Raw genomic sequence first — 22869 nt, 5'->3', positions numbered from 1 at the left:
ACCTTCCTTAGTCCGATTGCCCACTCTCTTTTTGGGCTATCGGACTCTGACTTGCCCACTCTCTCTTGGGTCTTTGGGTTACCGGGTGCACGACGTCCGTTTTGGGTTACCGGGTGCCGGTGGTACTTTTCTACCTGTACCCACCTTCCTTAGTCCGATTGCCCACTCTCTCTCTGGGCATCTGGACTCTGACTCCTGGTGCTTCTATGTGCACCTGGTGACCCATTTGTACTGAAGAGGGGAGGTGGAGGAAGACGCCTTCCGTCCCAAAAAAAGATTGGATCGAGTGCCTGCTTACACCCTCTCCCCCGGATTTTGAATGGCCAGCGAGAGCTCACCGGACGCCGCTGGGAACGCGACGCTTTCCAGGGCTTGGGCCCCTCTCTCGGGGCGAACCCATTCCAGGGCGCCCCTGAACTCTCCCCGGGGCTCCCGCCAGCTTCTCCGGGATCGGTCACATTACCGCACTGGACGCCTCGCGGCGCCCATCTCCGCCACTCCAAATTCGGGGATCTGAACCCGACTCCCTTCCGTTACCGGCCTCACACCGTCCACGGGCTGAGCCTCGATCAGAAGGACTCAGGCCCCCGATCGACACTGGGCAAAGCGGTCTTCTATACACCACATGACTGCCCCAGCTGCCCCAGCTGCGGAAACCCAGAGGTTCCGATTGATGACAAAGCGACCCTCAGACAGGCGTAGCCCCAGGAGGAACATGGGGCCGCAAAGTGCGTTCGAAGTGTCAATGATCAATGTGTCCTGCAATTCACATTAGTTCTCGCAGCTAGCTGCGTTCTTCATCGACGCACGAGCCGAGTGATCCACCGCTAAGAGTTGTACTCTTGTTTTTCTCATTACGCACGCAGAGGCCAGAGGCCGGGCAGAGATGGGGAGGTTACCCTCCTTTCCTCCACCCGCACTTCGCCAGAGCGCCAGGCCATAAGTTCAAAGACAAAGGTTTAAGAATAGGGAGGCTTCCGGGAGCTGCGCTTGCGTCCTCGTCGCCGAAGCGCCAGGGAAGCCGCGCAGACATTGAACCCCCACCTACGCCGGGGCGCAGAGAAGTTGACTGGGTTCCCAGTGCCGCGCGAGGATACGGGGCGATACTCAAGCCGCTTACATCAGTGTTAGACCATTTTGGGAAGTCCCGGTTCACCGGACACCCCCAGTCCCCTTCGGTAGCGGCCTCTCCACCCGCCCATAGGTGAGTCATGCAACCGTGGCTAATGGGGAAAGGGGATGGAGCCAGTCGGGCACATCCCAGGCAAAGGGGGGAATGCGGGGAAGCGGGCTAGGACCGATGACACCCGCGCCGGGAGAAGAGAGAGGCGGGAGGCGTGAGCCCCCTACCCTACCCAACCCGCAGCATAGCTGGATTTTCGGCGCTCAGCCCCATGCCGGCGGCTGGCAACCCGTTAATGATCCTTCCGCAGGTTCACCTACGGAAACCTTGTTACGACTTTTACTTCCTCTAGATAGTCAAGATTGATCGTCTTCTCGGCGCTCCGCCAGGGCCGTGACCGACCTCAGCGGGGCCGATCCGAGGACCTCTCCAATCGGTAGTAGTGACGGGCGGTGTGTACAAAGGGCAGGGACCGGAGCTTATGACCCGCGCTTACTGGGAATTCCTCTCGGTGAAGGGTAGACACACGCTGATCCGCTCAGTGTGTGATCCGCTTTCAACCTGTCAATCCCGTCCGGCCTGGGTGAGGTTTTCGGTGTTGAGTCAAATTAAGCCGCAGGCCCCACTCCTGGTGGTGCCCTTCCGTCAATTCCTTTAAATTTCAGCTTTGCAACCATACTCCCCGGAACCCAAATACTTTGGTTTCCCGGACGCTGCCCGGCCTCAGACAGACCGCTTGGGTCAACCGGGTAGGTCCACATTTGAAGACAGGGTTTGAGAATACGTGTTTTTGGTGCCGATGCGTTACGGGATGACCATCACCACATGCTTCGCAGCCTGAGTGTGCCACTCCCCGCACCGGAACACCAATGGAGGGCCACTTGGTCAGACAGTTCGGCTCGAAATCGCACGAACGTTGCGCGGCTGGAGTGTATCGAAATTAGGGGACCAAAATTCCGAAAGGGGCTCCCCCGATAGAGGCAAATCCACTTGGGTCGGGAGGGAACATCCATCAGAACACCAGCCAAAGGCCGGCCGATAGAGTCCCTCCCAGGTGGAAAACGAATGCAAATCAGTCAGAGGAAATTAAACTCCCTGGACAACAGAGGACAACCATGGAGACGCACCGTGAAACAAGTATGGGACTGGACTGGAGAGCTAGCCCTCACCGGGACTAAACAACCACCAATCGGTCGCCGAAGGGACAGGCACCTTCATTGGACCAGAACCATGGTCATTGATGAACCAAACCCACAAGGTAATAGCTGGGATAGAGCAACTGCCGGGGCAGAGCTCAATATCCTCCCATCACCAAGCTGGGAAACGTGGCTCAAAAGTTAGGATAAATCGGACGCCGAAGGGTCTGTTCCAACCACTAAATCGGACGCCGGCGGAAAATGTCCAAATTACCATGGTTACGAGGGGCTCACATCCCTCAAAAGTACCCAGTACTTATTTTCTATTCGGCCTGATCAGTTTGACACCACCCCCGTCTCTCTAGGACATGGAAGTCTTGTTGTCAAAAACCAGGTTTCTGATTTCGCGCCGGTACCTGTCTGGTCGACCCACCCCCAAGTGTGTAATTGACGTTCAGGCCAATTTATCGATATAATCTCGGAACCTCACTGGGTTTATGTGTATCCCGCAATTGGGGGTAAAATTCTGTTAAACACAAAACGTGAATAAATCAAAAAGTACACATCCAATCTGGATGGGGTTTATTTTAAACGAAAGGGCACATATAGACGAGCATTTACATGGAATTAAAACCGTTTTTGTAGAAAACATTTTAATAGAAAATCGTGTTTTAAGTTTTGGGAAAAAAGTGAATGTTACAGGAAACATAGGTGCCTGTGAATGCGAAATGTTTTTGATATGATGCAATTGTTGCCCATCACGAGAGAGGGTATGAGACGAAATTTGGGACCTCTAGCTCTTCGGGAAGTATTTTTAATCATTTTCTGAAAATTACAGAAATTGGTCGGAAAAATGGCAGAGTCCACACTTTTCACAGCCGTGCACCTGGTGATTGAAAACGTGCATCTGGTAACCCAAAAATTACATTAGCGGTGTTACAAAAAATGAATGCCCGCTTGGGACCACCCTAATACGGACCTTTATCCATGGGGGACCCTATACCTCCGTGCACCTGGTGATTGAAAATGTGCACCTGGGAACCTAAATATTAAAATACTGTCCGGTTACAGCCATCTTGGGCTATATGGGCTATATGCCGGTACACCAAAACGTGAATAAATCAAAAAGTACATATCCAATCTGGATGGGGTTTTTTTTAAACGAAAGGGCACAAATAGACGATAATTTACTTTTAATTAGAACCGTTTTTGTATAGAACATTTTAATAGAAAATTGCGTTTTAAGTTTTGGGAAAATAGTGAATGTTACCGGAAACATAGGTGCCTGTTAGGGCAATTTGTTTTTGACATGCTCTACTTGTTGCCCATTGAGAGAGAGGGTATGAGACGAAATTTGGGACCTCTAGCCCCTCGGGAAGTATTTTTAATCATTTTATGAAAAATACCGATGAGTGCTTTATTGGCTGTTTAAAATATCACGATGGATACTGATTGCTATAGAAGCGGTAACCCAAAAACACAAATATGGTCATAAATGCATTTAACGGTCATTCTGATTTTAATGCCCACTATAGGAGCACCCTACTACGGCCCTCTTTCACTCAGGGCCGTCCTGGGTGCTTTATGGACTGTTAGACAAGTGCTGGAGGAGGAAATAGAGCCGTGCACCTGGTGATTGAAACCGTGCATCTGGTAACCCAAAAACACAAATATGGTCATAAATGCATTTAACGGTCATTCTGATTTTAATGCCCGCTATAGGAGCACCCTACTACGGCCCTCTTTCACTCAGGGCCGTCCTGGGTGCTTTATGGACTGTTTGACAAGTGCTGGAGGAGGAAATAGAGCCGTGCACCTGGTGATTGAAACCGTGCACCTGGTGATTGAAAACGTGCATCTGGTAACCCAAAAATTCAAATATGGTCCTAAATGCATTTAAGGGTCATTCTGATATTAATGCCCGCTATGGAAACACCCTACTACGGCCCTCTCTCTGTCGGGGGCGACCTGAGTGCATTATGGACACTTTGAAATTTCACGATGGATACTGATTGCTATAGAAGCGGTAACCCAAAAACACAAATATGGTCATAAATGCATTTAACGGTCATTCTGATTTTAATGCCCGCTATAGGAGCACCCTACTACGGCCCTCTTTCACTCAGGGCCGTCCTGGGTGCTTTATGGACTGTTTGACAAGTGCTGGAGGAGGAAATAGAGCCGTGCACCTGGTGATTGAAACCGTGCATCTGGTAACCCAAAATAGACCCGTGCACCCGGTAACCCAAAAATTACATTAGCGGTGTTACAAAAAATGAATGCCCACTTGGGACCACCCTAATACGGACCTTTATCCATGGGGGACCCTATACCTCCGTGCACCTGGTGATTGAAAATGTGCACCTGGGAACCTAAATATTAAAATACTGTCCGGTTACAGCCATCTTGGGCTATATGGGCTATATGCCGGTACACCAAAACGTGAATAAATCAAAAAGTACATATCCAATCTGGATGGGGTTTTTTTTAAACGAAAGGGCACAAATAGACGATAATTTACTTTTAATTAGAACCGTTTTTGTATAGAACATTTTAATAGAAAATTGCGTTTTAAGTTTTGGGAAAATAGTGAATGTTACCGGAAACATAGGTGCCTGTTAGGGCAATTTGTTTTTGACATGCTCTACTTGTTGCCCATTGAGAGAGAGGGTATGAGACGAAATTTGGGACCTCTAGCCCCTCGGGAAGTATTTTTAATCATTTTATGAAAAATACCGATGAGTGCTTTATTGGCTGTTTAAAATATCACGATGGATACTGATTGCTATAGAAGCGGTAACCCAAAATACAAATATGGTCCTAAATGCATTTAAGGGTCATTCTGATATTAATGCCCGCTATGGAAACACCCTACTACGGCCCTCTCTCTGTCGGGGCGACCTGAGTGCATTATGGACACTTTGAAATTTCACGATGGATACTGATTGCTATGGAAGCGGTAACCCAAAATACAAATATGGTCATAAATGCATTTAACGGTCATTCTGATTTTAATGCCCGCTATAGGAGCACCCTACTACGGCCCTCTTTCACTCAGGGCCGTCCTGGGTGCTTTATGGACTGTTAGCCAAGTGCTGGAGGAGGAAATAGACCCGTGCACCTGGTGATTGAAAACGTGCATCTGGTAACCCAAAATAGACCCGTGCACCCGGTAACCCAAAAATTAAATTATTTATGGACACTTTCACATATTTTTGTGGATGCGGATTAAACACATTTTTAATCATTTTAATGCATAATGACACAAATACAAGGGTGAATTTCAAACAAATATGCTTTATTTAATCAGTTAATCATTGATTGATTTGACCCTCAATCAGTGCCCGGGCCCGGCTGGCATTTTTGGGCAGATTATGGTACCTGTAGTGACGTGCCTGGGTTTCCAGAGAGTGACACATATGGTCAGCAACAGTTCCCCGGTCTGTAACTGAGCCTTGGTTAAAGTTCAACGTGGCAACACTGCGTCGAATTGTACCAAAGGTCACTTTACTTCCAATGCCAAACTCTTCAAAGATTTGCCCCACATACTCACACAGATTACCGTAGGGTTGACCGCAGGATGTGAAAAAGAACAGTTCTGTGTCTGAGGTCAATCCACTCAGATGAGGCCTGATTTTATGGAATCGTTGAAGCCAAGTGTATTCCTCCTGACATAGAACAATTCTGCACTCCCCGAAGCTATAGTTAGTTTTGTGGGAAGCTATAGACATCTGATAACCCCCACCTTCAGGGGTTATTTCACTGAAATCAGTCACACTAAACATTGTGACTGGGGATCGTCGAGTGCCATTAAATATGGCCAACCGGCTGGACATGAGAGCTGCAAACCTACGCCTGTCAGAGCATGTGGCACGTTCCTCCAGCCTACTGAGAACTGAAGGAATGGCTCGATTGCTTAGCTCAACAAAGCGTTTTAACTCCGCAGCGCTGAGCACCTCGTCCCTGCAGCGTTGGCGGAATTTTGCCCTATGCGTTGCCTGGCTCTGCCGCGAGTCCCTGTCCATCTTCGCCAAGCACAGTAACATCTTTCGAATTGCAACGACCTTAGCTTGCATACCATTTGGCCGGAACTGAATAAGATAATTGAGGAAACCTCTAACATCAGCTCGGTACATTTTTAAGGTGGATGGTGCCAAACCACGGCCGTCACATTGAGCATACCACACAGACACACGTCTGTAGTTATCCAGAAAACACAGTCCTTCATTGGCCTTGTCCTCCGACATAATGCGGAGGAATTCCCGTACTCGGGACATACTGGTGCGACTATTGTCAATTCGTTTAACTGAAGGGGCTGTACCCACAATATAGTGTTCATACTGAGTCAAAATTGCATTACTCCAAACCTGCATTCGGGATGGCACACCGCCGTCTTCATCACTCTCGCTCTCAGTAGAAGTCGCCACGACGCAGCCTTGCTCCCTCGGTTCCGAGCACAGTTCACTACGGACCTGACTGGTTGGCTGCACCGCCGCCGAAGAACCTGCCGTCTGATCCCCCTCGGCCACCAGCTGCTGCTGCTCACCCTCGTCCACTAGCTGCTGCTCACCCTCGTCCACCAGCTGCTGCAAAATCACAGGGTCCTCCGGCCGCGGTTCAAGCACTGATTCGGGCTGCTGTCTCTCAGTCGAAAACCGGCTAAATTGCATAGCATTCGTCCATTCCATAGTACCGAACTTAAGTGCATGTACAGACTTCAAATGTCGATCTAGCCGCACTATATTCTGTTTACAACAAAGTCCACAGTCGCGTCTTGGTCTGCTACTCATAGCTTCTCTCTCCTGCCTTCCTCCGTGTCTCTCTGTTTGCTCAAACAAACACCTAACCCTAACCAGGGCTTAATGCGCCCCACCTGTGGCCCAATATGGGACTAATTGGACGGGGAAGGAGAATTTGACCATAAAGCTCACCTCGTTGTCTCTTTATTCGTGAAAGGACGTTTGGCCCTGTGGGTAGCGGACTTGCCTGAGAATTGTCAGGCAAGGGTTCGAGACCCGCAAGGATCAGCGTCTTTTTTTCCCCACAGGGCCTGCTAACCCACAGCCCAAGGTGTGGGCACCAGGTGTGGGCCCCAGCAGAGGCCCAATATGGGACAAAATGGACGGGGAAGGAGAATTTGACTATAAAGCTCACATCGCTGTCTCTTTACTCACGAAAGGCTGTATGGCTTAATGGTTAGGGAGCTTGACTCACAATCACCGGGTCAAGTGTTCATGCCAGGCCTGGGTAATCATTTTTTTTCCCCACAGGGGCCGGATAACCAAAAAAAGGACCATAGGTCCATAGGCCCATAGGCCAGAAAGCCACTGGCCTGGCCTGGGACAAAACCCACTGCCCTGGCCTCAAGGCCTTATTTGACCTAACCGGTTGACATGCCTTTTTCAGAGAATGAGAGGACACAGAGAGGCTTAAAAGGTTAAACTCTCTCTCATGGGATGAAGGGACATACAGGCCTAAAGGCCAAACACCCCTAACCAGGTTATATGCCTCTATCTGGGCATCAGAGGTCACAAACAGGCCTCAAGGCCTTATTTGACCTAACCGGTAAAATGACTTTTTCTGGGAATGAGAGGACACAGAGAGGCTTAAAAGGCTAAACTCTCTCTCATGGGATGAAGGGACATACAAGCCTAAAGGCCAAACACCCCTAACCAGTTTATATGCCTCTATCTGGGCATCAGAGGTCACAAACAGGCCTCAAGGCCTTATTTGACCTAACCTGTAAAGGGACTTTTTCTGGGAATGAGAGGACACAGAGAGGCTTAAAAGGCTAAACTCTCTCTCATGGGATGAAGGGACATACAAGCCTAAAGGCCAAACACCCCTAACCAGTTTATATGCCTCTATCTGGGCATCAGAGGTCACAAACAGGCCTCAAGGCCTTATTTGACCTAACCGGTAAAATGACTTTTTCTGGGAATGAGAGGACACAGAGAGGCTTAAAAGGCTAAACTCTCTCTCATGGGATGAAGGGACATACAAGCCTAAAGGCCAAACACCCCTAACCAGTTTATATGCCTCTATCTGGGCATCAGAGGTCACAAACAGGCCTCAAGGCCTTATTTGACCTAACCGGTAAAATGACTTTTTCTGGGAATGAGAGGACACAGAGAGGCTTAAAAGGCTAAACTCTCTCTCATGGGATGAAGGGACATACAAGCCTAAAGGCCAAACACCCCTAACCAGTTTATATGCCTCTATCTGGGCATCAGAGGTCACAAACAGGCCTCAAGGCCTTATTTGACCTAACCTGTAAAGGGACTTTTTCTGGGAATGAGAGGACACAGAGAGGCTTAAAAGGCTAAACTCTCTCTCATGGGATGAAGGGACATACAAGCCTAAAGGCCAAACACCCCTAACCAGTTTATATGCCTCTATCTGGGCATCAGAGGTCACAAACAGGCCTCAAGGCCTTATTTGACCTAACCTGTAAAGGGACTTTTTCTGGGAATGAGAGGACACAGAGAGGCTTAAAAGGCTAAACTCTCTCTCATGGGATGAAGGGACATACAAGCCTAAAGGCCAAACACCCCTAACCAGTTTATATGCCTCTATCTGGGCATCAGAGGTCACAAACAGGCCTCAAGGCCTTATTTGACCTAACCTGTAAAGGGACTTTTTCTGGGAATGAGAGGACACAGAGAGGCTTAAAAGGCTAAACTCTCTCTCATGGGATGAAGGGACATACAAGCCTAAAGGCCAAACACCCCTAACCAGTTTATATGCCTCTATCTGGCCTCAAGGCCTTATTTGACCTTTGTTGGCAGCCATCTTGGGCTATATGCTGAAACACCAAAACGTGAATAAATCAAAAAGTACATATCCAATCTGGATGGGGTTTTTTTTAAACGAAAGGGCACAAATAGACGATAATTTACATTGAATTAAAACCGTTTTTGTATAGAACATTTTAATAGAAAATCGTGTTTTAAGTTTTTGGAAAATAGTGGATGTTACCGGAAACATAGGTGCCTGTTAGGGCAATTTGTTTTTGACATGCTCTACTTGTTGCCCATTGAGAGAGAGGGTATGAGACGAAATTTGGGACCTCTAGCCCCTCGGGAAGTATTTTTAATCATTTTATGAAAAATACCGATTTTGGCAGGAAAAAATAAATAGCCGGTCAACTGGTAACCTAAAAATAATCTCCTAATTTAAAGTAGTCACCTCGTAAGGTGTTTGAAGGTAGGCACCTGGTAACCTAAAAATAAAAAGACTGTCCTAAATGCACTTGTCGGTCATTCTGATATTAATACCCACTATGGGACTATGATAGTGGGCATCTATCCATGGCCCTCTATCCATGGGCGCCCGTCCTGAGTGCTTTATGGACTGTTTAAACTATTCTGATGGATACACATTGTTGTGCACCTGGTGATTGAAAACGTGCATCTGGTAACCCAAAATGGATGGTAAATAAATCACAGAAATTGCACTATGTCCAACTCTGGGTATGGTGATTGGGGAATTAGGCCAAAAAAAAAGGGGGACAGAGCAGCTCACCTCCACAGAGGCTGACTGCTCTGCCCCCCTTAAGGACAGTGGAACTATTGACCTTCAGACCTAAAGGCCTAACTCCCTATCCAGGAACAGGCCTCTCTCTCTGGGCATGAGAGTACACATACAGGCAGTTAGGCCCTCACTCACCACCCGGGGAACAACCCTCTATTTCCGGGGATGATTCCAGCAGGGGACCCCCCCCCACCTCCACAACCTTGCACACCAGGTGAACCAGGGCACCCACACTTAAGCACCCTTCCCCGGCAATAAAGCAGATAGCCGCGCTGTTAAGAACCGCGTGCACCTGGTCACCCAAAATGGACCTCGTGCACCTGGTCACCCAAAATGGACCTCGTGCACCTGGTCACCCAAAATGGACCTCGTGCACCTGGTCACCCAAAAAGGCCCTCGTGCACCTGGTCACCCAAAAAGGCCCATGTGCACCTGGTCACCCGGCCGCTTTCCACCCAGAACCTAAGTCCACTCTGGGTTACCGGTGGTACTACCTGTACCCACCTTCCTTAGTCCGATTGCCCACTCTCTTTTTGGGCTATCGGACTCTGACTTGCCCACTCTCTCTTGGGTCTTTGGGTTACCGGGTGCACGACGTCCGTTTTGGGTTACCAGGTACCGATGGTACTTTTCTACCTGGTACCCACCTTCCTTAGTCCGATTGCCCACTCTCTTTTTGGGCTATCGGACTCTGACTTGCCCACTCTCTCTTGGGTCTTTGGGTTACCGGGTGCACGACGTCCGTTTTGGGTTACCAGGTACCGATGGTACTTTTCTACCTGGTACCCACCTTCCTTAGTCCGATTGCCCACTCTCTTTTTGGGCTATCGGACTCTGACTTGCCCACTCTCTCTTGGGTCTTTGGGTTACCGGGTGCACAACGTCCGTTTTGGGTTACCGGGTGCCGGTGGTACTTTTCTACCTGTACCCACCTTCCTTAGTCCGATTGCCCACTCTCTTTTTGGGCTATCGGACTCTGACTTGCCCACTCTCTCTTGGGTCTTTGGGTTACCGGGTGCACAACGTCCGTTTTGGGTTACCGGGTGCCGGTGGTACTTTTCTACCTGTACCCACCTTCCTTAGTCCGATTGCCCACTCTCTTTTTGGGCTATCGGACTCTGACTTGCCCACTCTCTCTTGGGTCTTTGGGTTACCGGGTGCACAACGTCCGTTTTGGGTTACCGGGTGCCGGTGGTACTTTTCTACCTGTACCCACCTTCCTTAGTCCGATTGCCCACTCTCTTTTTGGGCTATCGGACTCTGACTTGCCCACTCTCTCTTGGGTCTTTGGGTTACCGGGTGCACGACGTCCGTTTTGGGTTACCGGGTGCCGGTGGTACTTTTCTACCTGTACCCACCTTCCTTAGTCCGATTGCCCACTCTCTTTTTGGGCTATCGGACTCTGACTTGCCCACTCTCTCTTGGGTCTTTGGGTTACCGGGTGCACAACGTCCGTTTTGGGTTACCGGGTGCCGGTGGTACTTTTCTACCTGTACCCACCTTCCTTAGTCCGATTGCCCACTCTCTTTTTGGGCTATCGGACTCTGACTTGCCCACTCTCTCTTGGGTCTTTGGGTTACCGGGTGCACGACGTCCGTTTTGGGTTACCGGGTGCCGGTGGTACTTTTCTACCTGTACCCACCTTCCTTAGTCCGATTGCCCACTCTCTCTCTGGGCATCTGGACTCTGACTCCTGGTGCTTCTATGTGCACCTGGTGACCCATTTGTACTGAAGAGGGGAGGTGGAGGAAGACGCCTTCCGTCCCAAAAAAAGATTGGATCGAGTGCCTGCTTACACCCTCTCCCCCGGATTTTGAATGGCCAGCGAGAGCTCACCGGACGCCGCTGGGAACGCGACGCTTTCCAGGGCTTGGGCCCCTCTCTCGGGGCGAACCCATTCCAGGGCGCCCCTGAACTCTCCCCGGGGCTCCCGCCAGCTTCTCCGGGATCGGTCACATTACCGCACTGGACGCCTCGCGGCGCCCATCTCCGCCACTCCAAATTCGGGGATCTGAACCCGACTCCCTTCCGTTACCGGCCTCACACCGTCCACGGGCTGAGCCTCGATCAGAAGGACTCAGGCCCCCGATCGACACTGGGCAAAGGGGTCTTCTATACACCACATGACTGCCCCAGCTGCCCCAGCTGCGGAAACCCAGAGGTTCCGATTGATGACAAAGCGACCCTCAGACAGGCGTAGCCCCAGGAGGAACATGGGGCCGCAAAGTGCGTTCGAAGTGTCAATGATCAATGTGTCCTGCAATTCACATTAGTTCTCGCAGCTAGCTGCGTTCTTCATCGACGCACGAGCCGAGTGATCCACCGCTAAGAGTTGTACTCTTGTTTTTCTCATTACGCACGCAGAGGCCAGAGGCCGGGCAGAGATGGGGAGGTTACCCTCCTTTCCTCCACCCGCACTTCGCCAGAGCGCCAGGCCATAAGTTCAAAGACAAAGGTTTAAGAATAGGGAGGCTTCCGGGAGCTGCGCTTGCGTCCTCGTCGCCGAAGCGCCAGGGAAGCCGCGCAGACATTGAACCCCCACCTACGCCGGGGCGCAGAGAAGTTGACTGGGTTCCCAGTGCCGCGCGAGGATACGGGGCGATACTCAAGCCGCTTACATCAGTGTTAGACCATTTTGGGAAGTCCCGGTTCACCGGACACCCCCAGTCCCCTTCGGTAGCGGCCTCTCCACCCGCCCATAGGTGAGTCATGCAACCGTGGCTAATGGGGAAAGGGGATGGAGCCAGTCGGGCACATCCCAGGCAAAGGGGGGAATGCGGGGAAGCGGGCTAGGACCGATGACACCCGCGCCGGGAGAAGAGAGAGGCGGGAGGCGTGAGCCCCCTACCCTACCCAACCCGCAGCATAGCTGGATTTTCGGCGCTCAGCCCCATGCCGGCGGCTGGCAACCCGTTAATGATCCTTCCGCAGGTTCACCTACGGAAACCTTGTTACGACTTTTACTTCCTCTAGATAGTCAAGATTGATCGTCTTCTCGGCGCTCCGCCAGGGCCGTGACCGACCTCAGCGGGGCCGATCCGAGGACCTCTCCAATCGGTAGTAGTGACGGGCGGTGTGTACAAAGGGCAGGGACCGGAGCTTATGACCCGCGCTTACTGGGAATTCCTCTCGGTGAAGGGTAGACACACGCTGATCCGCTCAGTGTGTGATCCGCTTTCAACCTGTCAATCCCGTCCGGCCTGGGTGAGGTTTTCGGTGTTGAGTCAAATTAAGCCGCAGGCCCCACTCCTGGTGGTGCCCTTCCGTCAATTCCTTTAAATTTCAGCTTTGCAACCATACTCCCCGGAACCCAAATACTTTGGTTTCCCGGACGCTGCCCGGCCTCAGACAGACCGCTTGGGTCAACCGGGTAGGTCCACATTTGAAGACAGGGTTTGAGAATACGTGTTTTTGGTGCCGATGCGTTACGGGATGACCATCACCACATGCTTCGCAGCCTGAGTGTGCCACTCCCCGCACCGGAACACCAATGGAGGGCCACTTGGTCAGACAGTTCGGCTCGAAATCGCACGAACGTTGCGCGGCTGGAGTGTATCGAAATTAGGGGACCAAAATTCCGAAAGGGGCTCCCCCGATAGAGGCAAATCCACTTGGGTCGGGAGGGAACATCCATCAGAACACCAGCCAAAGGCCGGCCGATAGAGTCCCTCCCAGGTGGAAAACGAATGCAAATCAGTCAGAGGAAATTAAACTCCCTGGACAACAGAGGACAACCATGGAGACGCACCGTGAAACAAGTATGGGACTGGACTGGAGAGCTAGCCCTCACCGGGACTAAACAACCACCAATCGGTCGCCGAAGGGACAGGCACCTTCATTGGACCAGAACCATGGTCATTGATGAACCAAACCCACAAGGTAATAGCTGGGATAGAGCAACTGCCGGGGCAGAGCTCAATATCCTCCCATCACCAAGCTGGGAAACGTGGCTCAAAAGTTAGGATAAATCGGACGCCGAAGGGTCTGTTCCAACCACTAAATCGGACGCCGGCGGAAAATGTCCAAATTACCATGGTTACGAGGGGCTCACATCCCTCAAAAGTACCCAGTACTTATTTTCTATTCGGCCTGATCAGTTTGACACCACCCCCGTCTCTCTAGGACATGGAAGTCTTGTTGTCAAAAACCAGGTTTCTGATTTCGCGCCGGTACCTGTCTGGTCGACCCACCCCCAAGTGTGTAATTGACGTTCAGGCCAATTTATCGATATAATCTCGGAACCTCACTGGGTTTATGTGTATCCCGCAATTGGGGGTAAAATTCTGTTAAACACAAAACGTGAATAAATCAAAAAGTACACATCCAATCTGGATGGGGTTTATTTTAAACGAAAGGGCACATGTAGACGAGCATTTACATGGAATTAAAACCGTTTTTGTAGAAAACATTTTAATAGAAAATCGTGTTTTAAGTTTTGGGAAAAAAGTGAATGTTACAGGAAACATAGGTGCCTGTGAATGCGAAATGTTTTTGATATGATGCAATTGTTGCCCATCACGAGAGAGGGTATGAGACGAAATTTGGGACCTCTAGCTCTTCGGGAAGTATTTTTAATCATTTTCTGAAAATTACAGAAATTGGTCGGAAAAATGGCAGAGTCCACACTTTTCACAGCCGTGCACCTGGTGATTGAAAACGTGCATCTGGTAACCCAAAAATTACATTAGCGGTGTTACAAAAAATGAATGCCCGCTTGGGACCACCCTAATACGGACCTTTATCCATGGGGGACCCTATACCTCGCATTTAAGGGTCATTCTGATATTAATGCCCGCTATGGAAACACCCTACTACGGCCCTCTCTCTGTCGGGGGCGACCTGAGTGCATTATGGACACTTTGAAATTTCACGATGGATACTGATTGCTATAGAAGCGGTAACCCAAAAACACAAATATGGTCATAAATGCATTTAACGGTCATTCTGATTTTAATGCCCGCTATAGGAGCACCCTACTACGGCCCTCTTTCACTCAGGGCCGTCCTGGGTGCTTTATGGACTGTTTGACAAGTGCTGGAGGAGGAAATAGAGCCGTGCACCTGGTGATTGAAACCGTGCACCTGGTGATTGAAAACGTGCATCTGGTAACCCAAAAATTCAAATATGGTCCTAAATGCATTTAAGGGTCATTCTGATATTAATGCCCGCTATGGAAACACCCTACTACGGCCCTCTCTCTGTCGGGGGCGACCTGAGTGCATTATGGACACTTTGAAATTTCACGATGGATACTGATTGCTATAGAAGCGGTAACCCAAAAACACAAATATGGTCATAAATGCATTTAACGGTCATTCTGATTTTAATGCCCGCTATAGGAGCACCCTACTACGGCCCTCTTTCACTCAGGGCCGTCCTGGGTGCTTTATGGACTGTTTGACAAGTGCTGGAGGAGGAAATAGAGCCGTGCACCTGGTGATTGAAACCGTGCATCTGGTAACCCAAAATAGACCCGTGCACCCGGTAACCCAAAAATTACATTAGCGGTGTTACAAAAAATGAATGCCCACTTGGGACCACCCTAATACGGACCTTTATCCATGGGGGACCCTATACCTCCGTGCACCTGGTGATTGAAAATGTGCACCTGGGAACCTAAATATTAAAATACTGTCCGGTTACAGCCATCTTGGGCTATATGGGCTATATGCCGGTACACCAAAACGTGAATAAATCAAAAAGTACATATCCAATCTGGATGGGGTTTTTTTTAAACGAAAGGGCACAAATAGCCGATAATTTACTTTTAATTAGAACCGTTTTTGTATAGAACATTTTAATAGAAAATTGCGTTTTAAGTTTTGGGAAAATAGTGAATGTTACCGGAAACATAGGTGCCTGTTAGGGCAATTTGTTTTTGACATGCTCTACTTGTTGCCCATTGAGAGAGAGGGTATGAGACGAAATTTGGGACCTCTAGCCCCTCGGGAAGTATTTTTAATCATTTTATGAAAAATACCGATGAGTGCTTTATTGGCTGTTTAAAATATCACGATGGATACTGATTGCTATAGAAGCGGTAACCCAAAAACACAAATATGGTCATAAATGCATTTAACGGTCATTCTGATTTTAATGCCCACTATAGGAGCACCCTACTACGGCCCTCTTTCACTCAGGGCCGTCCTGGGTGCTTTATGGACTGTTTGACAAGTGCTGGAGGAGGAAATAGAGCCGTGCACCTGGTGATTGAAACCGTGCATCTGGTAACCCAAAAACACAAATATGGTCATAAATGCATTTAACGGTCATTCTGATTTTAATGCCCGCTATAGGAGCACCCTACTACGGCCCTCTTTCACTCAGGGCCGTCCTGGGTGCTTTATGGACTGTTAGCCAAGTGCTGGAGGAGGAAATAGACCCGTGCACCTGGTGATTGAAAACGTGCATCTGGTAACCCAAAATAGACCCGTGCACCCGGTAACCCAAAAATTAAATTATTTATGGACACTTTCACATATTTTTGTGGATGCGGATTAAACACATTTTTAATCATTTTAATGCATAATGACACAAATACAAGGGTGAATTTCAAACAAATATGCTTTATTTAATCAGTTAATCATTGATTGATTTGACCCTCAATCAGTGCCCGGGCCCGGCTGGCATTTTTGGGCAGATTATGGTACCTGTAGTGACGTGCCTGGGTTTCCAGAGAGTGACACATATGGTCAGCAACAGTTCCCCGGTCTGTAACTGAGCCTTGGTTAAAGTTCAACGTGGCAACACTGCGTCGAATTGTACCAAAGGTCACTTTACTTCCAATGCCAAACTCTTCAAAGATTTGCCCCACATACTCACACAGATTACCGTAGGGTTGACCGCAGGATGTGAAAAAGAACAGTTCTGTGTCTGAGGTCAATCCACTCAGATGAGGCCTGATTTTATGGAATCGTTGAAGCCAAGTGTATTCCTCCTGACATAGAACAATTCTGCACTCCCCGAAGCTATAGTTAGTTTTGTGGGAAGCTATAGACATCTGATAACCCCCACCTTCAGGGGTTATTTCACTGAAATCAGTCACACTAAACATTGTGACTGGGGATCGTCGAGTGCCATTAAATATGGCCAACCGGCTGGACATGAGAGCTGCAAACCTACGCCTGTCAGAGCATGTGGCACGTTCCTCCAGCCTACTGAGAACTGAAGGAATGGCTCGATTGCTTAGCTCAACAAAGCGTTTTAACTCCGCAGCGCTGAGCACCTCGTCCCTGCAGCGTTGGCGGAATTTTGCCCTATGCGTTGCCTGGCTCTGCCGCGAGTCCCTGTCCATCTTCGCCAAGCACAGTAACATCTTTCGAATTGCAACGACCTTAGCTTGCATACCATTTGGCCGGAACTGAATAAGATAATTGAGGAAACCTCTAACATCAGCTCGGTACATTTTTAAGGTGGATGGTGCCAAACCACGGCCGTCACATTGAGCATACCACACAGACACACGTCTGTAGTTATCCAGAAAACACAGTCCTTCATTGGCCTTGTCCTCCGACATAATGCGGAGGAATTCCCGTACTCGGGACATACTGGTGCGACTATTGTCAATTCGTTTAACTGAAGGGGCTGTACCCACAATATAGTGTTCATACTGAGTCAAAATTGCATTACTCCAAACCTGCATTCGGGATGGCACACCGCCGTCTTCATCACTCTCGCTCTCAGTAGAAGTCGCCACGACGCAGCCTTGCTCCCTCGGTTCCGAGCACAGTTCACTACGGACCTGACTGGTTGGCTGCACCGCCGCCGAAGAACCTGCCGTCTGATCCCCCTCGGCCACCAGCTGCTGCTGCTCACCCTCGTCCACTAGCTGCTGCTCACCCTCGTCCACCAGCTGCTGCAAAATCACAGGGTCCTCCGGCCGCGGTTCAAGCACTGATTCGGGCTGCTGTCTCTCAGTCGAAAACCGGCTAAATTGCATAGCATTCGTCCATTCCATAGTACCGAACTTAAGTGCATGTACAGACTTCAAATGTCGATCTAGCCGCACTATATTCTGTTTACAACAAAGTCCACAGTCGCGTCTTGGTCTGCTACTCATAGCTTCTCTCTCCTGCCTTCCTCCGTGTCTCTCTGTTTGCTCAAACAAACACCTAACCCTAACCAGGGCTTAATGCGCCCCACCTGTGGCCCAATATGGGACTAATTGGACGGGGAAGGAGAATTTGACCATAAAGCTCACCTCGTTGTCTCTTTATTCGTGAAAGGACGTTTGGCCCTGTGGGTAGCGGACTTGCCTGAGAATTGTCAGGCAAGGGTTCGAGACCCGCAAGGATCAGCGTCTTTTTTTCCCCACAGGGCCTGCTAACCCACAGCCCAAGGTGTGGGCACCAGGTGTGGGCCCCAGCAGAGGCCCAATATGGGACAAAATGGACGGGGAAGGAGAATTTGACTATAAAGCTCACATCGCTGTCTCTTTACTCACGAAAGGCTGTATGGCTTAATGGTTAGGGAGCTTGACTCACAATCACCGGGTCAAGTGTTCATGCCAGGCCTGGGTAATCATTTTTTTTCCCCACAGGGGCCTGATAACCAAAAAAAGGACCATAGGTCCATAGGCCCATAGGCCCATAGGCCAGAAAGCCACTGGCCTGGCCTGGGACAAAACCCACTGCCCTGGCCTCAAGGCCTTATTTGACCTAACCGGTTGACATGCCTTTTTCAGAGAATGAGAGGACACAGAGAGGCTTAAAAGGTTAAACTCTCTCTCATGGGATGAAGGGACATACAGGCCTAAAGGCCAAACACCCCTAACCAGGTTATATGCCTCTACCTGGGCATCAGAGGTCACAAACAGGCCTCAAGGCCTTATTTGACCTAACCGGTTGACATGCCTTTTTCAGAGAATGAGAGGACACAGAGAGGCTTAAAAGGCTAAACTCTCTCTCATGGGATGAAGGGACATACAAGCCTAAAGGCCAAACACCCCTAACCAGTTTATATGCCTCTATCTGGGCATCAGAGGTCACAAACAGGCCTCAAGGCCTTATTTGACCTAACCTGTAAAGGGACTTTTTCTGGGAATGAGAGGACACAGAGAGGCTTAAAAGGCTAAACTCTCTCTCATGGGATGAAGGGACATACAAGCCTAAAGGCCAAACACCCCTAACCAGTTTATATGCCTCTATCTGGGCATCAGAGGTCACAAACAGGCCTCAAGGCCTTATTTGACCTAACCTGTAAAGGGACTTTTTCTGGGAATGAGAGGACACAGAGAGGCTTAAAAGGCTAAACTCTCTCTCATGGGATGAAGGGACATACAAGCCTAAAGGCCAAACACCCCTAACCAGTTTATATGCCTCTATCTGGCCTCAAGGCCTTATTTGACCTTTGTTGGCAGCCATCTTGGGCTATATGCTGAAACACCAAAACGTGAATAAATCAAAAAGTACATATCCAATCTGGATGGGGTTTTTTTTAAACGAAAGGGCACAAATAGACGATAATTTACATTGAATTAAAACCGTTTTTGTATAGAACATTTTAATAGAAAATCGTGTTTTAAGTTTTTGGAAAATAGTGGATGTTACCGGAAACATAGGTGCCTGTTAGGGCAATTTGTTTTTGACATGCTCTACTTGTTGCCCATTGAGAGAGAGGGTATGAGACGAAATTTGGGACCTCTAGCCCCTCGGGAAGTATTTTTAATCATTTTATGAAAAATACCGATTTTGGCAGGAAAAAATAAATAGCCGGTCAACTGGTAACCTAAAAATAATCTCCTAATTTAAAGTAGTCACCTCGTAAGGTGTTTGAAGGTAGGCACCTGGTAACCTAAAAATAAAAAGACTGTCCTAAATGCACTTGTCGGTCATTCTGATATTAATACCCACTATGGGACTATGATAGTGGGCATCTATCCATGGCCCTCTATCCATGGGCGCCCGTCCTGAGTGCTTTATGGACTGTTTAAACTATTCTGATGGATACACATTGTTGTGCACCTGGTGATTGAAAACGTGCATCTGGTAACCCAAAATGGATGGTAAATAAATCACAGAAATTGCACTATGTCCAACTCTGGGTATGGTGATTGGGGAATTAGGCCAAAAAAAAAGGGGGACAGAGCAGCTCACCTCCACAGAGGCTGACTGCTCTGCCCCCCTTAAGGACAGTGGAACTATTGACCTTCAGACCTAAAGGCCTAACTCCCTATCCAGGAACAGGCCTCTCTCTCTGGGCATGAGAGTACACATACAGGCAGTTAGGCCCTCACTCACCACCCGGGGAACAACCCTCTATTTCCGGGGATGATTCCAGCAGGGGACCCCCCCCCACCTCCACAACCTTGCACACCAGGTGAACCAGGGCACCCACACTTAAGCACCCTTCCCCGGCAATAAAGCAGATAGCCGCGCTGTTAAGAACCGCGTGCACCTGGTCACCCAAAATGGACCTCGTGCACCTGGTCACCCAAAATGGACCTCGTGCACCTGGTCACCCAAAATGGACCTCGTGCACCTGGTCACCCAAAAAGGCCCTCGTGCACCTGGTCACCCAAAAAGGCCCTCGTGCACCTGGTCACCCAAAAAGGCCCATGTGCACCTGGTCACCCGGCCGCTTTCCACCCAGAACCTAAGTCCACTCTGGGTTACCGGTGGTACTACCTGTACCCACCTTCCTTAGTCCGATTGCCCACTCTCTTTTTGGGCTATCGGACTCTGACTTGCCCACTCTCTCTTGGGTCTTTGGGTTACCGGGTGCACGACGTCCGTTTTGGGTTACCAGGTACCGATGGTACTTTTCTACCTGGTACCCACCTTCCTTAGTCCGATTGCCCACTCTCTTTTTGGGCTATCGGACTCTGACTTGCCCACTCTCTCTTGGGTCTTTGGGTTACCGGGTGCACAACGTCCGTTTTGGGTTACCGGGTGCCGGTGGTACTTTTCTACCTGTACCCACCTTCCTTAGTCCGATTGCCCACTCTCTTTTTGGGCTATCGGACTCTGACTTGCCCACTCTCTCTTGGGTCTTTGGGTTACCGGGTGCACAACGTCCGTTTTGGGTTACCGGGTGCCGGTGGTACTTTTCTACCTGTACCCACCTTCCTTAGTCCGATTGCCCACTCTCTTTTTGGGCTATCGGACTCTGACTTGCCCACTCTCTCTTGGGTCTTTGGGTTACCGGGTGCACAACGTCCGTTTTGGGTTACCGGGTGCCGGTGGTACTTTTCTACCTGTACCCACCTTCCTTAGTCCGATTGCCCACTCTCTTTTTGGGCTATCGGACTCTGACTTGCCCACTCTCTCTTGGGTCTTTGGGTTACCGGGTGCACGACGTCCGTTTTGGGTTACCGGGTGCCGGTGGTACTTTTCTACCTGTACCCACCTTCCTTAGTCCGATTGCCCACTCTCTTTTTGGGCTATCGGACTCTGACTTGCCCACTCTCTCTTGGGTCTTTGGGTTACCGGGTGCACAACGTCCGTTTTGGGTTACCGGGTGCCGGTGGTACTTTTCTACCTGTACCCACCTTCCTTAGTCCGATTGCCCACTCTCTTTTTGGGCTATCGGACTCTGACTTGCCCACTCTCTCTTGGGTCTTTGGGTTACCGGGTGCACGACGTCCGTTTTGGGTTACCGGGTGCCGGTGGTACTTTTCTACCTGTACCCACCTTCCTTAGTCCGATTGCCCACTCTCTCTCTGGGCATCTGGACTCTGACTCCTGGTGCTTCTATGTGCACCTGGTGACCCATTTGTACTGAAGAGGGGAGGTGGAGGAAGACGCCTTCCGTCCCAAAAAAAGATTGGATCGAGTGCCTGCTTACACCCTCTCCCCCGGATTTTGAATGGCCAGCGAGAGCTCACCGGACGCCGCTGGGAACGCGACGCTTTCCAGGGCTTGGGCCCCTCTCTCGGGGCGAACCCATTCCAGGGCGCCCCTGAACTCTCCCCGGGGCTCCCGCCAGCTTCTCCGGGATCGGTCACATTACCGCACTGGACGCCTCGCGGCGCCCATCTCCGCCACTCCAAATTCGGGGATCTGAACCCGACTCCCTTCCGTTACCGGCCTCACACCGTCCACGGGCTGAGCCTCGATCAGAAGGACTCAGGCCCCCGATCGACACTGGGCAAAGCGGTCTTCTATACACCACATGACTGCCCCAGCTGCCCCAGCTGCGGAAACCCAGAGGTTCCGATTGATGACAAAGCGACCCTCAGACAGGCGTAGCCCCAGGAGGAACATGGGGCCGCAAAGTGCGTTCGAAGTGTCAATGATCAATGTGTCCTGCAATTCACATTAGTTCTCGCAGCTAGCTGCGTTCTTCATCGACGCACGAGCCGAGTGATCCACCGCTAAGAGTTGTACTCTTGTTTTTCTCATTACGCACGCAGAGGCCAGAGGCCGGGCAGAGATGGGGAGGTTACCCTCCTTTCCTCCACCCGCACTTCGCCAGAGCGCCAGGCCATAAGTTCAAAGACAAAGGTTTAAGAATAGGGAGGCTTCCGGGAGCTGCGCTTGCGTCCTCGTCGCCGAAGCGCCAGGGAAGCCGCGCAGACATTGAACCCCCACCTACGCCGGGGCGCAGAGAAGTTGACTGGGTTCCCAGTGCCGCGCGAGGATACGGGGCGATACTCAAGCCGCTTACATCAGTGTTAGACCATTTTGGGAAGTCCCGGTTCACCGGACACCCCCAGTCCCCTTCGGTAGCGGCCTCTCCACCCGCCCATAGGTGAGTCATGCAACCGTGGCTAATGGGGAAAGGGGATGGAGCCAGTCGGGCACATCCCAGGCAAAGGGGGGAATGCGGGGAAGCGGGCTAGGACCGATGACACCCGCGCCGGGAGAAGAGAGAGGCGGGAGGCGTGAGCCCCCTACCCTACCCAACCCGCAGCATAGCTGGATTTTCGGCGCTCAGCCCCATGCCGGCGGCTGGCAACCCGTTAATGATCCTTCCGCAGGTTCACCTACGGAAACCTTGTTACGACTTTTACTTCCTCTAGATAGTCAAGATTGATCGTCTTCTCGGCGCTCCGCCAGGGCCGTGACCGACCTCAGCGGGGCCGATCCGAGGACCTCTCCAATCGGTAGTAGTGACGGGCGGTGTGTACAAAGGGCA

General features: G+C 50.3%; 3 non-coding genes across 3 annotated transcripts; all 3 read right to left on the bottom strand.

The window, feature by feature from the left end:
- Window positions 1-682: 682 nt before the first annotated feature.
- Window positions 683-836, bottom strand: LOC116358325 (5.8S ribosomal RNA). The gene has a single exon (XR_004206224.1). It is a non-coding gene; the product is annotated as a 5.8S ribosomal RNA (ribosomal RNA).
- Window positions 837-11972: 11136 nt separating this feature from the next.
- Window positions 11973-12126, bottom strand: LOC116358362 (5.8S ribosomal RNA). Its single transcript, XR_004206261.1, has one exon. It is a non-coding gene; the product is annotated as a 5.8S ribosomal RNA (ribosomal RNA).
- Window positions 12127-21960: 9834 nt separating this feature from the next.
- On the bottom strand, window positions 21961-22114 carry LOC116358355 (5.8S ribosomal RNA). Its single transcript, XR_004206254.1, has one exon. It is a non-coding gene; the product is annotated as a 5.8S ribosomal RNA (ribosomal RNA).
- Between the last annotated feature and the right edge of the window lie 755 nt (window positions 22115-22869).

This window comes from Oncorhynchus kisutch, linkage group LG29 (genome assembly GCF_002021735.2).
Source record: "Oncorhynchus kisutch isolate 150728-3 linkage group LG29, Okis_V2, whole genome shotgun sequence".
NCBI classification, from domain to species: domain Eukaryota; kingdom Metazoa; phylum Chordata; class Actinopteri; order Salmoniformes; family Salmonidae; genus Oncorhynchus; species Oncorhynchus kisutch.
The sequence above is the reverse complement of the archived record's forward strand: the minus strand, read 5'-3'. Positions and strand labels throughout refer to the sequence as shown.